Raw genomic sequence first — 15,351 nt, 5'->3', positions numbered from 1 at the left:
CTGGCCAAATCCAGCTTTTGGAAAAGTTTTGAGTTAAAACATTACAAAACCTTCCCCACCCTCCTTCCCAACATGTTTTAGTTATTTATTATTATATGTGAAAGTGTTAAGTGTTCTGACTGAACTTTATGTAATTTCTCAAGTCCACTAAATATTTGTTTGTTTGGTCGGTGTATTTTATGCTTACTGGCCCTCTTGTATAAATATCTTTCCCTGGTTTTGACATCCCACTCAAAGTTTCCTTGCCAATTATATGAGTAGTGTAGCTAGTATATTGTCTTCATCAGTACCAATACTGCTTATTTTTATCAACAAACTCTCTAATGCCAGATTGATTATTTTTCACATTATCAGCTACCGTGTAAGCTTAATCATCCCACTATAGTTAGTTTTAAAATTACAACTTATACAACAAGACATAGCAAATTTATCTTCTGTAAGGTACTGACCTTTTAAATTAGGTGGTGGGGGTCTATTGAGATGACATATTTTCTTTTCTTTTATCACAGAATAATATCATATATCTATGTATGTATGATGTTATTTGGCTCTAAATCGGAGCAAGAAATGTTTTCCAACTATCAGGACCCTATCCCCAGAACAATTAATTATTGGTCTCTAATCTAACTGGTATACCATGGTACGTCTATGCACAAGGGCTCGTATCATTGCTTACAATTTAACTATCAGTAATACATGTATAAAATAATATTATTTTAATGCTGTAATAGTATTATTTTACACTAATGTATGACTGACAGTTGTTGTAGGGGTTTAATGCCATTTTTCAGCACAAGATAGGCTATACATGGCAGCCAGTATCAATGGTGGAGGAAGAACCACTGACCCACAAGAAGCTGCTGGCAAGCTTTCTCACATACCCACATTGGCTGAACCTGAGACTTGAACCCACTCAGACAGAGGCGAGATGGCAATGATTCGTAATGGTGAGTGCTTTAGACCACTCTGACACTCTGGGGTACGACTGACAGTTAAATTGTAAGCAATGATACAAGTCTTTGTGCATATAATATCGGAAGGAGAAGTTAAATTTTTCAGGACTATCTCACGCACCTGGCAGCCCATGTCTGTGCTTTTCTACAAATTAACGCCATACTATTTTCATCTAACGTGACTTACTCTGATGTCTTCTTTTCTATTAAATTCAAATTCACACAAAAGCAAATGGACACTTTCAAGATTCATTAACCTGCATTTGAGTTGACTGGAATGCTATGGAAGTTGAGAATGCCGAAATCAGTTTAAATTGAAGTGCTTATTTAATGAAATGTATAAAAATATAATTGAAGAGTGTTTAGAAATATTTTTTTTCTTTCAAGATAATTATCATCCTTTTAACAGTCCATACTTGGGGACCTACCATATAGTTCTTACTTGCATGGGTCTACTCTCTATAGTCCTTACTCTCAGGGACCTCCCCTACAGGCTCAAACGTTATGGTGGATGTCAAATAGACCAAGAAGCAGGTCTCCACTTTTTTTTCCGCCATTAATGGTAGGTACCAGTTACATCAGGGGAAAAAAGTGGAGACCTGTTTCTTGGTCAAGAAGACGTACTTGTTGGTCAAGATGTCAAAATGGGAAGCATGAAGAAACATGATCACTGTTTTATAACAGGAATTGTATTTGTATCTTAATTGCAATATGAAAAGAAAAATTGATTTTGACTTTATCACTATTTTTTTTTTAAACTTGAGAAACGTACTTTTATTAGAAACATTCAGAGTAATTCTAATATTTGAGAAAAACAAAACGAACTGCCAGCATTATTGTGATCATACCACGACAAGGGCAACAAATGATGTGTTAATCATTCTTAAGTCAGCAGTTTTAAGCTGCCTGAAGAAAATACGCAATGACAAAATGGTACAAAATGGAAATTATTTGTTTTGTTTTATTAATTTTTTAATTGAAAGAAAATCAAAAGAAATTTTTAATCATCAGATGCAAACATATCTGTTTGTATTGTAAAACAGAAAATAGAATTAATTTTGAAACTGACACTATTAAGTGTATGAAGCATGTACCTCTGAGAAAGTACACAGTCGCTGTATGTAAATAGAAATGATCACTCATGAATGAAATGTTCATTGACAATTCACATGATAGATTAAAGCTTTAACACAATGGAAACAAAGCACGCAATGGAAATGATTTATTTTCCTTTAAATGATTTTTTAATTAAGGAAAGTTAAAAGTGATTTTATCTTTAGATGCATATTCTAAGCATTATGCATATCATATAACATAATTATGAAAGAAAAACAATTAACATAAATAAAATGCAAAATTCAGTTTAAGTTCAGGTAAAGGTGAAAGACATTTCTTGTGACAATTTTTTTTAATACAGAAATGAATATTTTTTTAAGCTCTTTGTTCTGTTTCTTTATATTTCTTGTAATTTACTGAAAGGGCCATGGAGGAGCGCCGTACTCAAGGCCCGAAGCAGGTAGAGTTTGATCCCGAGACAATAATCTTCTGCAGCTTTTTTAATCGCGATTAAACACAATACCCTAAAATTATATCATTATTTGAAGTGAGTTTGCAAGTCAGAAGATATTAAATTAAGAAATGTTCAGAACTAATTATGATAATATTTAAAACAAAAGTTTATTGATTAATAATTTACTAAATTTGAATTTCCAATAACGCATGCGGATTTCCATTTTGCGGAAGTCCAGTAACATTCATATGAAATAGGTTACAATATATTTTATTATTAAATTGTAAGTTTCAATTAAGTTAATTATATAAAATAAACAAGAAAACTTTTATCCATATTTAGATATAAAAGACCAATATAAACAAAATTGACTAAATCTGAGATCTCCATAGTGTATAATGATTTGCGTTGCAGAGCAGTTTGGTCACATTCAAGTTAAAAATTCTTTGAGTAAATTTGCACACTTGTTTAAAGAAAGTATTTATATTTTTGTGTTTTGATATAAATTTAGCACCAGAAAATCTTGTTTGTTTTAAACCGTGATGGGAATATGTTGGTATACATTTCTTGTATTTCCATTGCGTTCAGTTTTTCCATTGCGTATTTTTAGCCATCCCCGTTTTGAGGGGAAGTAATCTTCACAGAAAAAAAACGTGTAACAAGGAATCTGGTCCCTTAAACAGCTGAGCTACTGACATCTGATTCGTAGGAGACGGAAATCGTCGCACTGGGGAAAACAGCGGTGGTCTTAATTCGACACCAACTGTTATCACCGCTCCGGTGGCCTGATGGTTTGAGCGTCCGCCTCGGATGCGGGAGGTCATGGGTTCGATACCCGGCTGAGTCATACCAAAGACTTACAAAAATGGTACTAACAGCTTCCTCGCTTGGCGCTCAGCATTACGAGGTTAGTGTTAGGACTGGTCGGCCTGGTGTCAGGATAATGTGACTGGGTGGAACATCATGCTACATGTCTGCGACATGATGCCCCAGTGCTAGACATCACTAAAAACTGCCACACTGCAGACATCGTAGCGATATGACTGAAACATTATTAAAGCTACGTGAAAAATCCAAATCACACAAACACCAACTGTTATAAGAAGTTTTTAAATTCTACTGTTTCATTTAGCAATCTGTAGATATTTGAAACCCATTCAATAAATGTAAAAACTAAATAAATATATACCAGCCTGATATAAAGTACCTCATGATATCTAAGGAAAGTTTAACGTATTTATATATATACCTTTTTTAATATCAAATCTTGCTTTATCTAACTTTTAAAAACAAGAGACTGGCCACGCGCTCTTAAACCAGATTGAGGAAGACAACCTGAGCTCAAGCCCAAAACGCTAAATGATAATAAGGTACGCCTTGATCATGCTAATTTCGTAATTTTTTTAATTATTATGTTTTAAATATTCCCCGTGTATAAGTAGCCATGGGTCAGGGAGCCATGCCAAGGACTACCTTACAATTCTTTTTTCTACACTAGTCTTGGTAGTTGTATAAAGCTTCAAACACAGATTTTGAGCTATTACAACAGAGAATATGTACGAGAAGAATAGAGGATATTCCGAAAAAAGAAACACTATAAGATGTAGGAAAGTAAAGAAAAAGAAGTGTGTGTAAGAAGAGATTAAGAACTGGGTATTGTAAGAGTACACAAATATAGAAGGTTTACAAATAAATCTTATAAAAACAGTTCCTGGTGATAACATATACCCTAACACACTTATTCTAGACGTTTTCAGATTTTCTTACTGAAGCCCTAACTGTATGATGAAAATATTACGATCATAGGGTCTTTTTTGGAACAAATTAATTTTGGAAAAAGTTGTGGAGTAATGGATAATTTTGTAGTTTTGTTTCAGTAAGGTAGCACGTGTAATATGATTTTGAAGGTAGGTATATTATGGAACTATTACCATCGCGGACATGCCTGTGGATGTATGTGCACGTAATTAACTTCAATCTAATTAAGATCGAGATCTGTTTATAAGTAGTAGATGTAACATGCACATATAACATGGTCATGTTTTACCATCCTTTGGAATACCTGGTTCACTCATTTTAGCAGCTTACCAGTTGAAGTTTTGTATTTTATGTTGGGTAGAATTATTGTTCGAAACGATATATTCGTAATTTAGTTGTTCACTTTCTTTAATGTGAAAGTTGTAAATTGATTGGTGAAACTAATGGTATCCAGATTTTTGTTTTAGTTGTCCCTAAGGTCACCATTATACGGAAGAACTTGGACTGAATCAACTTAAAATAACAACATAGTCAATAAATACAAAAATTCATTATGTAACTAAATAAATATTTATGTATTCAGAATAATTTAAAATGTCGATTTTATTGACGCATTTCCACAGACAATACACTGGTGGATACAGAAAATACAACAATGTAATAGACTTACACCCGTTGTAGTAAAATGTAACAATTAGACCAGTTGAAGTCAAATGTAATATATTTACACCGTAACAATTAGACCAGTTGAAGTACAATGTAATAGATTTACACCAGTTGAAAAATGTAACAGGCATACACCAGATGAAGTCAAATGAAACAGACTCACACCAGTTGAAGTAAACATAATGAAATGAAATGAAATTATGACGAAACTGTCACGTCAATAAACCTACATATATGCAATCAAACTTTACATCAGCCATTGGTTCATACAATTAAAAGCATTTACTTTTAATGACACAAATATAATGAACATTGAATGACGCTTGTTTGAACGATGCACGGTATTTTAAACCATTTCTGGAACTGAATATCAGGTTTATTTATATAATGTTTGCTATGACGTGTTCATACAATGTTAATATTAAAGCTGAAATTGAATGTTTCCTTGCGTAATTCGTATGATCAATCTGCTATATTTAGCTAACACGAGGTTTATACACCCAATGAAATCTTAGGCTGAAAAAAGAGATGCGTTCTCTAATCCAGTAAGACGTGGAATTAGCAGACCCTTCGGAAGTGTTGAAAACTCGCTGCGGACTTCACTCAGCATACTCGCAATATTCAGTGCATAAAATTAACAAACTTGCATTAAGTTTCAGTTACCTTAAATAGGACACAATTTCCTTGTGGTGAAATATGATCACAAAATTAAATAAATAAAATAAATCCTTGCACATGCGTAATTAGTTTTCATGAGATGGGTGATCGGATAAGATAAGGAAACTTGAGAAGCAGTGTAAACAGAAATGTGAAGCAATGCAGATCTAAGGTAGAAAAAGCGTGAACAAAAGTGTGAGGCAATGTAGATCCAAGGTAGAAGCAGCTGTGAGCAGAGTGTGAAGAAAGGTAGATCCAAGATCGAAACATTGTGAACGTGGTGTGATGTAGATCCAAGGTAGAAACAGAGTGAACAGAATGTGAATCGATGAAGATCTAACATAACACCAGTGTGAACGGAAGAGTGAAGCAATGCAGAATCCAAGGTAGAACCAAATGGAACGGAAATTTTGAAGCAATGTAGATGAAAGGTAAAATCAGCGTGAACTGAAGTGGGAAACAATGTAGGTCCGTGTCAGAATCACTGTGAACAGACGTGCGAAGCAGAAGTGTGAAGCAGAATCGATCTGATGTATAAAAAAAAAACAGTGTGAACAGATGTGTGAAGCAGTGTAGAGCCAAGGTAGAAGCATTGAGAACAGAAGTGTGAAGCAACGTAGATCCAAGGCAGAATCATCATGAACGGAAGTGTGAAGCAATTTAAACCCAAGGTATAATCAGTGTTAAGAGCAGTGTGAAACAATTTAAATCTAAGGTAGAAGCAGTGTGAAGAGAAGTGTGAAGCAATTTATCTCTAAGATAGAAACAGTGTGAAGAGAAGTGTGAAGCAATTTAAATCCAATGTAGAAGCAGTGTGAAGAGAAGTGTGAAGCAATTTAAATCCAGGGTAGAAGCAGTGTGAAGAGAAGTGTGAAGCAATTTAAATCCAGGGTAGAAGCAGTGTGCAAGAAATGGGAAGTAATTTAAATCCAAGGTAGAAGTCGTGTGAAGAGAAGTGTGAAGCAATTTAAATCCAGGGTATAAGCAGTGTGAAGAGAAGTGTGAAGTAATTATAATCCAAGGCAGAAGCAGTGTGAAGAGAAGTGTGAAGCAATTTAAATCCAGGGTAGAAGCAGTGTGAAGAGAAGTGTGAAGTAATTATAATCCAAGGTAGAAGCAGTGTGAAGAGAAGTGTGAAGCAATTTAAATCCAAGGTAGAAGCAGTGTGAAGAGAAGTGTGAAGCAAATTAAATCCAAGGTAGAAGCAGTGTGAAGAGAAGTGTGAAGCAATTTAAATCCAAGGTAGAAGCAGTGTGAAGAGAAGTGTGAAGCAATTTAAATCCAAGGTAGAAGCAGTGTGAAGAGAAGTGTGAAGCAATTTAAATCAAGGGTAGAAGCAGTGTGAAGAAAAGTGTGAAACAATTTAAATCCAAGGTAGAAGCAGTGTGAAGAGAAGTGTGAAGCAATTTAAATCCAAGGTAGAAGCAGTGTGAAGAGAAGTGTGGAGCAATTTAAATCCAAGGTAGAAGCAGTGTGAAGAGAAGTGTGAAGCAATTTAAATCCAGGGTAGAAGCAGTGTGAAGAGAAGTGTGAAGCAATTTAAATCCAAGGTAGAAGCAGTGTGAAGAGAAGTGTGAAGAAATTTAAATCCAGGGTAGACGCAGTGTGAATAAAAGTATGACGCAATTTAAATCCAAGGTAGAAGAAGTGTGAAGAGAAGTATGAAGCAATTTAAATCCAGGGTAGAAGCAGTGTGAATAGAAGTGTGAAGCATTTTAAATCCAAGGTAGAAGCAGTGTGAAGAGAAGTGTGAATCAATTTAAATCCAAGGTAGAAGCAGTGTGAAGAGAAGTGTGAAGCAATTTAAATCCAGGGTAGAAGCAGTGTGAATAGAAGTATGAAGCAATTTAAATCGAAGGTAGAAGCAGTGTGAAGAGAATTGTGAAGCAATTTAAACCCAAGGTAGAAGCAGTGTGAAGAGAAATGTGAAGTAATTATAATCCAAGGTAGAAGCAGTGTGAAGAGAAGTGTGAAGTAATTTCAATCCAGGGTAGAAACCGTGTGAAGAGAAGTGTGAAGCAATTTAAATCCAGGATAGAAGCAGTCTGAATAGAAATGTGAAGCAATTTAAATCCAAGGAAGAAGCAGTGTGAAGAGAATTGTGAAGTAATTTAAACCCAAGGTAGAAGCAGTGTGAAGAGAAATGTGAAGTAATTATAATCCAAGGTAAAAGCTGTGTGAAGAGAAGTGTGAAGCAATTTAAATCCAAGGTAGAAGCAGTGTGAAGAGAAGTGTGAAGCAATTTAAATCCCAGGTAGAAGCAGTGTGAAGAAAAGTGTGAAGTAATTTAAATCCAAGGTAGAAGAAGTGTGAAGAGAAGTGTGAAGTAATTATAATCCAAGGTAGAAGAAGTGTGAAGAGAAGTGTGAAGTAAATTAAATCCAAGGTAGAAGCAGTGTGAAGAGAAGTGTGAAGTAATTTAAGTAAAAGGAAGAAGCACTGTGAAGAGAAGTGTGAAACAATTTAAATCCAGGGTAGAAGCCGTGTCAAGAGAAGTGTGAAGCAATTTAAATTCAAGGTAGAAGCAGTGTGAAGAGAAGTATGAAGCAATTTGAATAGACGGTAGAAGCAGTGTGAAGAGAAGTGTGAAGTAATTATCATCCAAGGTAGAAGAAGTGTGAAGAGAAGTGTGAAGTAATTATAATCCAAGGTAGAAGAAGTGTGAAGAGAAGTGTGAAGCAATTTAAATCCAAGGTAGAAGCAGTGTGAAGAGAAGTGTGAAGCAAATTAAATCCAAGGTAGAAGCAGTGTGAAGAGAAGTGTGAAGCAATTTAAATCCAAGGTAGAAGCAGTGTGAAGACAAGTGTGAAGCAATTTAAATCCAAGGTAGAAGCAGTGTGAAGAGAAGTGTGAAGCAATTTAAATCAAGGGTAGAAGCAGTGTGAAGAAAAGTGTGAAACAATTTAAATCCAAGGTAGAAGCAGTGTGAAGAGAAGTGTGAAGCAATTTAAATCCAAGGTAGAAGCAGTGTGAAGAGAAGTGTGGAGCAATTTAAATCCAAGGTAGAAGCAGTGTGAAGAGAAGTGTGAAGCAATTTAAATCCAGGGTAGAAGCAGTGTGAAGAGAAGTGTGAAGCAATTTAAAGCCAGGTAGAAGCAGTGTGAAGAGAAGTGTGAAGAAATTTAAATCCAGGGTAGACGCAGTGTGAATAAAAGTATGACGCAATTTAAATCCAAGGTAGAAGAAGTGTGAAGAGAAGTATGAAGCAATTTAAATCCAGGGTAGAAGCAGTGTGAATAGAAGTGTGAAGCATTTTAAATCCAAGGTAGAAGCAGTGTGAAGAGAAGTGTGAATCAATTTAAATCCAAGGTAGAAGCAGTGTGAAGAGAAGTGTGAAGCAATTTAAATCCAGGGTAGAAGCAGTGTGAATAGAAGTATGAAGCAATTTAAATCGAAGGTAGAAGCAGTGTGAAGAGAATTGTGAAGCAATTTAAACCCAAGGTAGAAGCAGTGTGAAGAGAAATGTGAAGTAATTATAATCCAAGGTAGAAGCAGTGTGAAGAGAAGTGTGAAGTAATTTAAATCCAGGGTAGAAACCGTGTGAAGAGAAGTGTGAAGCAATTTAAATCCAGGATAGAAGCAGTCTGAATAGAAATGTGAAGCAATTTAAATCCAAGGAAGAAGCAGTGTGAAGAGAATTGTGAAGTAATTTAAACCCAAGGTAGAAGCAGTGTGAAGAGAAATGTGAAGTAATTATAATCCAAGGTAAAAGCTGTGTGAAGAGAAGTGTGAAGCAATTTAAATCCAAGGTAGAAGCAGTGTGAAGAGAAGTGTGAAGCAATTTAAATCCAAGGTAGAAGCAGTGTGAAGAGAAGTGTGAAGTAATTTAAATCCAAGGTAGAAGAAGTGTGAAGAGAAGTGTGAAGTAATTATAATCCAAGGTAGAAGAAGTGTGAAGAGAAGTGTGAAGTAAATTAAATCCAAGGTAGAAGCAGTGTGAAGAGAAGTGTGAAGTAATTTAAGTAAAAGGAAGAAGCACTGTGAAGAGAAGTGTGAAACAATTTAAATCCAGGGTAGAAGCCGTGTCAAGAGAAGTGTGAAGCAATTTAAATTCAAGGTAGAAGCAGTGTGAAGAGAAGTATGAAGCAATTTGAATAGACGGTAGAAGCAGTGTGAAGAGAAGTGTGAAGTAATTATCATCCAAGGTAGAAGAAGTGTGAAGAGAAGTGTGAAGCAATTTGAATCCAAGGTAGAAGCAGTGTGAAGAGAATTGTGAAGTAATTTAAATCCAAGGTAGAAGCAGTGTGAAGAGAAGTGTGAAGCAATTATAATCCAAGGTAGAAGCAGCGTGAAGAGAAGTGTGAAGCAATTTATATCGAAGGCAGAAGCAGTGTGAAGAGAAGTGTGAAGTAATTTAAACCCAAGGAAGAAGCAGTGTGAAGACAAATGTGAAGTAATTTAACTCCAAGGTAGAAGCAGTGTGAAGAGAAGTGTGAAGTAATTTAAACCCAATGTAGAAGCAGTGTGAAGAGAAATGTGAAGTAATTTAACTCCAAGGTAGAAGCAGTGTGAAGAGAAGTGTGAAGTATTTTCAACCCAAGGTAGAAGCAGTGTGAAGAGAAGTGTGAAGCAATTTAAATCCAAGGTAGAAGCAGTGTGAAGAGAAGTGTGAAGCAATTTAAATCCACGGTAGAAGCAGTGTGAATAGAAGTGTGAAGTAATTATAATCCAAGGCAGAAGCAGTGTGAAGAGAAGTGTGAAGCAATTTAAATCCAAGGTAGAAGCAGTGTGAAGAGAAGTGTGAAGTAATTAAACCCAAGGTAGAAGCAGTGCGAAGAGAAATGTGACGTAATTTAACTCCAAGGTAGAAGCAGTGTGAAGAGAAGTGTGAAGCAATTTAAATCCAAGACAGAAGCAGTTTGAAGAGAATTGTGAAGTAATTTAAATCCAAGGTATAAGCAGTGTGAAGAGAAGTGTGAAGTAATTTAAATCCAAGGTATAAGCAGTGTGAAGAGAAGTGTGAAGCAATTTAAATCCAAGACAGAAGCAGTTTGAAGAGAATTGTGAAGTAATTTAAATCCAAGGTATAAGCAGTGTGAAGAGAAGTGTGAAGTAATTTAAATCCAAGGCAGAAGCAGTGTGAAGAGAAGTGTGAAGTAATTATAATCCAAGGTAGAAGAAGTGTGAAGAGAAGTGTGAAGCAATTTAAATCCAAGGTAGAAGCAGTGTGAAGAGAAGTGTGAAGTAATTAAACCCAAGGTAGAAGCAGTGCGAAGAGAAATGTGAAGTAATTTAACTCCAAGGTAGAAGCAGTGTGAAGAGAAGTGTGAAGCAATTTAAATCCAAGACAGAAGCAGTTTGAAGAGAATTGTGAAGTAATTTAAATCCAAGGTAGAAGCAGTGTGAAGAGAAGTGTGAAGCAATTTAAATCCAAGGTAGAAGCAGTGTGAAGAGAAGTGTGAAGTAATTTAAACCCAAGGTAGAAGCAGTGTGAAGAGAAATGTGAAGCAATTTAAATCCAAGGTAGAAGCAGTGTGAAGAGAAGTGTGAAGTAATTTAAACCCAAGGTAGAAGCAGTGTGAAGAGAAGTGTGAAGGAATTTAAATCAGGGTAGAAGCAGTGTGAAGAGAAGTGTGAAGTAATTTAAATCCAAGGTAGAAGCAGTGTGAAGAGAAATGTGAAGTAATTTAAATCCAAGGTAGAAGCAGTGTGAAGAGAAGTGTGAAGTAATTTAAACCCAAGGTAGAAGCAGTGTGAAGAGAAGTGTGAAGGAATTTAAATCAGGGTAGAAGCAGTGTGAAGAGAAGTGTGAAGTAATTTAAATCCAAGGTAGAAGCAGTGTGAAGAGAAATGTGAAGTAATTTAAATCCAAGGTAGAAGCAGTGTGAAGAGAAGTGTGAAGTAATTTATATCCAAGGTAGAAGCAGTGTGAAGAGAAGTGTCAAGTAATTACACTGGACAACAAATTTTTACAAAAGTCATGTTACTGAAATAAAATTAGTCAATTCTTATCAATTTTTATGTGCTGAACACGAATATGACAGTCAAATTGCAAAATTGGCTCTAGTTTTTTTGTAATCTGCAAGAAATTAATGTTTACATAACGAAATGCATTCCAATAGTAAAAGGTCAACTGTAATAGCCTACCTATAAAAAATCAAGTCATTGACTACATCTTAGATTTCTTCGCCTGTCTCTTGTACAGCTGTTCGGGAGCATCTCTGAGGAGTGTCCAGCAGTAGTCAGCCAGCATTGTAGTGGACCATTTTCCCTGGTATCTTTGTTCCATTGTTGCGATATCTTGATGAAAACGTTCGCCGTGTTCATCACTAACAATACCACAGTTGCTAGGAAAGAAATCCAAATGGGAATGAAGGAAGTGAATCTTTAGAGACATATTGCAGCCAAGTTTCTTATACTTCATCAACATGTCTTCTACTAGTTCCTTATAGTTTTCTGCCCTAACATTTCCGAGGAAGTTTGTAGAAACTAGGCGAAAAGCATTCCATGCTTGTTTCGCGTCACCTTCCAGCAAGTTGTTGAACCGGTCATCTTTGAAAAGCTCTCGAATCTGAGGACCCACAAAAACTCCCTCTTTAATCTTTGCTTCGCTGAGTCGAGGGAATTTTTCATGCAGGTATCGGAATGCTGGCAAAGTCCGGTCAATGGCTTTCACGAAGTTCTTCATCAAACCTAGTTTGATGTGAAGGGGTGGTAGCAAGATTTTCTGAGCCTCAACCAGAGCTGGGTGTTGGATATTCTTCTCTCCAATGGCTACATTCTGCCTGTGAGTCCATTCCTTCCTCATGTAGTGCATTTCCCTTGCTCGGCTATCCCACTCGCATAAGAAACACATGTATTTTGTATATCCTTGCTGCAGTCCCATTAAAAGGGCAACTACCTTCAAATCACCACAGAGGTGCCAGCTGTACTTGTTATACTCAATGGAATTCAGTAGCTGCCTTAAGTTATCGTATGTCTCTTTCATGTGGATAGCATACGCTACTGGAATAGATGGAAGAATGTTTCCATTGTGCAAAAGCACAGCCTTGAGACTCAGTTTCGAAGAGTCCACAAATAGTCTCCATTCTTGTGGGTCATGAGTGATTTTTAAAGCATTCATGAGGCCCTCAATATCGGAACAGAATATCAGATTACTTTCCTTTCTGAAGAAAGGCTCCAATTGCTGGTGGCGCTTTCGATATGCAGTAATTGTGACATCTTCTTCTAGAAGATTCCATTGTTGGAGTCTTGATCCTAGCAATTCTGCCTTGTTCTTTGATAAGTCCAAATCACGAATCAGGTCATTTAGTTCTTCCTGTGTTATTCTGTGTGGGGTTGATGATGCACCACAGCGAAAATCTGGATCACTGCATGCTGATGGACCAGGAGAAGAACAGGTCGACTCACCTTTGTCTTCGTCAGATGAATCAAGAGAATATTCTGCTGGAGGTTCTGGAATAGGAAGTCCCTCACCATGTGGAACTGGTCTCAATGCAGACGGAATGTTTGGGTAGACTATTCTCGACTTCTTTCGCTTCGTTATTCCGCCGAAAAGAGGAGGAACCAAGCAGAAGTAACAGTCATTTAGGTGGTTGCTTGGCTCTCTCCACACCATTGGGACTGCAAACGGCATTGATGACCTTTTGCAATTCAACCACTGTGAAAGCTGTGTTGTACATGTAGCACAGCATATATGCGGAGCCCAAGGCTTGTCTTGGTCACCAACCTTGCATCCGAAGTAAAGATGATATGCCTTCTTCACTTGAGAATTGATACTTTTCTTCTGGTTGGCAAATGTCACTTCCCCACAAATATAGCAAAAATTGTCCGCGGTATTAACACACTTTCGAGGCATTACTGTTCTTTATTGTACGTAAATGGATAAAATAATAAGTTTTATGTAACAGTAGCTTGAACTGTCTCGCACAACGTCTAAAATATTTTAAATGCTGAACCTATCTGATTGGGCTTTATATAGTACACTGCTTACGTCAGCTTCAGCAGCCGCCTGGCATTAGTATAATAGGCCTACACATGTATAGTACACTGCTGATGTCAACTTACTTCAGCAGCCGCATGGCATTAGTATTGCATTGCATCAGAAAATGATGCAATCAACTGTGGATGATGTGAGCATGATGGTATTATGCAATGTTACATCATTATTCCGGATGTTGCTGCAGTCCTACTGGAGAAATTTACACAGTGAAACATAGAAAATGAGGTATATGAATATCTTCAAAACGAGAGCCAATACAAATTTTTCACGGTTATATTCGTGTTCGGCACACCAAAATACTACAGATTAGGGCCTTTTCAAGTCAGTAATGATTTCACTGTTGACCAGTGTTATAATCCAAGGTAGAAGCAGTGTGAAGAGAAGTGTGAAGCAATTTAAATCCAAGGTAGAAACTGTGTGAAGAGAAGTGTGAAGTAATTATAATCCAAGGTAGAAGCAGTCTGAATAGAAGTGTGAAGTAATTTAAATCCAAGGTAGAAGCAGTGTGAAGAGAAGTGTAAAGTAATTTAAATCCAAGGTAGAAGCAGTGTGAAGAGAAGTGTGAAGCAATTTAAATCCAAGGTAGAAGCAGTGTGAATAGAAGTGTGAAGTAATTATAATCCAAGGTAGAAGCAGTGTGAAGAGAAGTCTGAAGTAATTTAAATCCAAGGTAGAAGCAGTGTGAAGAGAAGTGTGAAGTAATTTAAGTCCAAGGTAGAAGCAGTGTGAAGAGAAGTGTGAAGTAATTATAATCCAAGGTAGAAGCAGTGTGAAGAGAAGTGTGATGCAATTTAAATCCAGGGTAGAAGCAGTGTGAAGAGAAGTGTGAAGCAATTTAAATCCAGGGTAGAAGCAGTGTGAATAGAAGTGTGAAGTAATTTAAGTCCAAGGTAGAAGCAGTGTGAAGAGAAATGTGAAGTAATTATAATCCAAGATAGAAACTGTGTGATGAAAAATGTGAAGTAATTTAAACCCAAGGTAGAAGCAGTGTGAAGAGAAGTGTGAAGTAATTTAAGCCCAAGGTAGAAGCAGTGTGAAGAGAAATGTGAAGTAATTTAAATCCAGGGTAGAAGCAGTGTGAAGAAAAATGTGAAGTAATTTAAATCCAAGGTAGAAGCAGTGTGAAGAGAAGTGTGAAGTAATTATAATCCAAGGTAGAAGCAGTGTGAAGAGAAGTGTGAAGTAATTTAAACCCAAGGTAGAAGCAGTTTGAAGAGAAATGTGAAGTAATTTAAATCCAGGGTAGAAGCAGTGTGAAGAGAAATGTGAAGTAATTATAATCCAATGTAGAAGCACTGTGAGGAGAATTGTGAAGTAATTTAACTCCAAGGTAGAAGCAAGCATATACTGCATAGGAGTAACACTAATGCCCAACAATATTTATATTATGAACGAAATATACATTTCAACAGATGTAATTGTTTGACGGTGACAACTGCCACTGGTACTTAGCAAATAGGTCAATCTACATATTATACCGTACGCCTAGGGTCTTTACACGTCATGAATATAGCTGAAATCACAGAGAAAAGTCTTAAAATGGCGACTCTAAACATGGCGACTCTATCAGTCTGACTGACATACTTGTAGTAAAGTTTTATCAGACATGTTCCCTTGTCCGTGTGACTTCAGGGCTACAGGTATCAAGGTCATATAATCATTGTATTAGGCTTCTCTTATGTCACGGGTTTAGGCTTAAATAAACAGTAATACAAGAAAGAGTGAAAACAACAAGCTTTGAAAAAATACAATAATTTATTTCCCTGGAAAAAAAATCTGTAAAAGTGAACAAATATGAACTTACGGTTTTATAGAATCAAATCCAAAAATAATCCAAGAATAATCCATGAATAAAATTTTAGTAG

Source organism: Sinohyriopsis cumingii, chromosome 14 (assembly GCF_028554795.1).
Source record: "Sinohyriopsis cumingii isolate HCF-2022 chromosome 14, ASM2855479v2, whole genome shotgun sequence".
Classification (NCBI taxonomy): Eukaryota; Metazoa; Mollusca; class Bivalvia; order Unionida; family Unionidae; genus Sinohyriopsis; species Sinohyriopsis cumingii.
The sequence above is the reverse complement of the archived record's forward strand: the minus strand, read 5'-3'. Positions refer to the sequence as shown.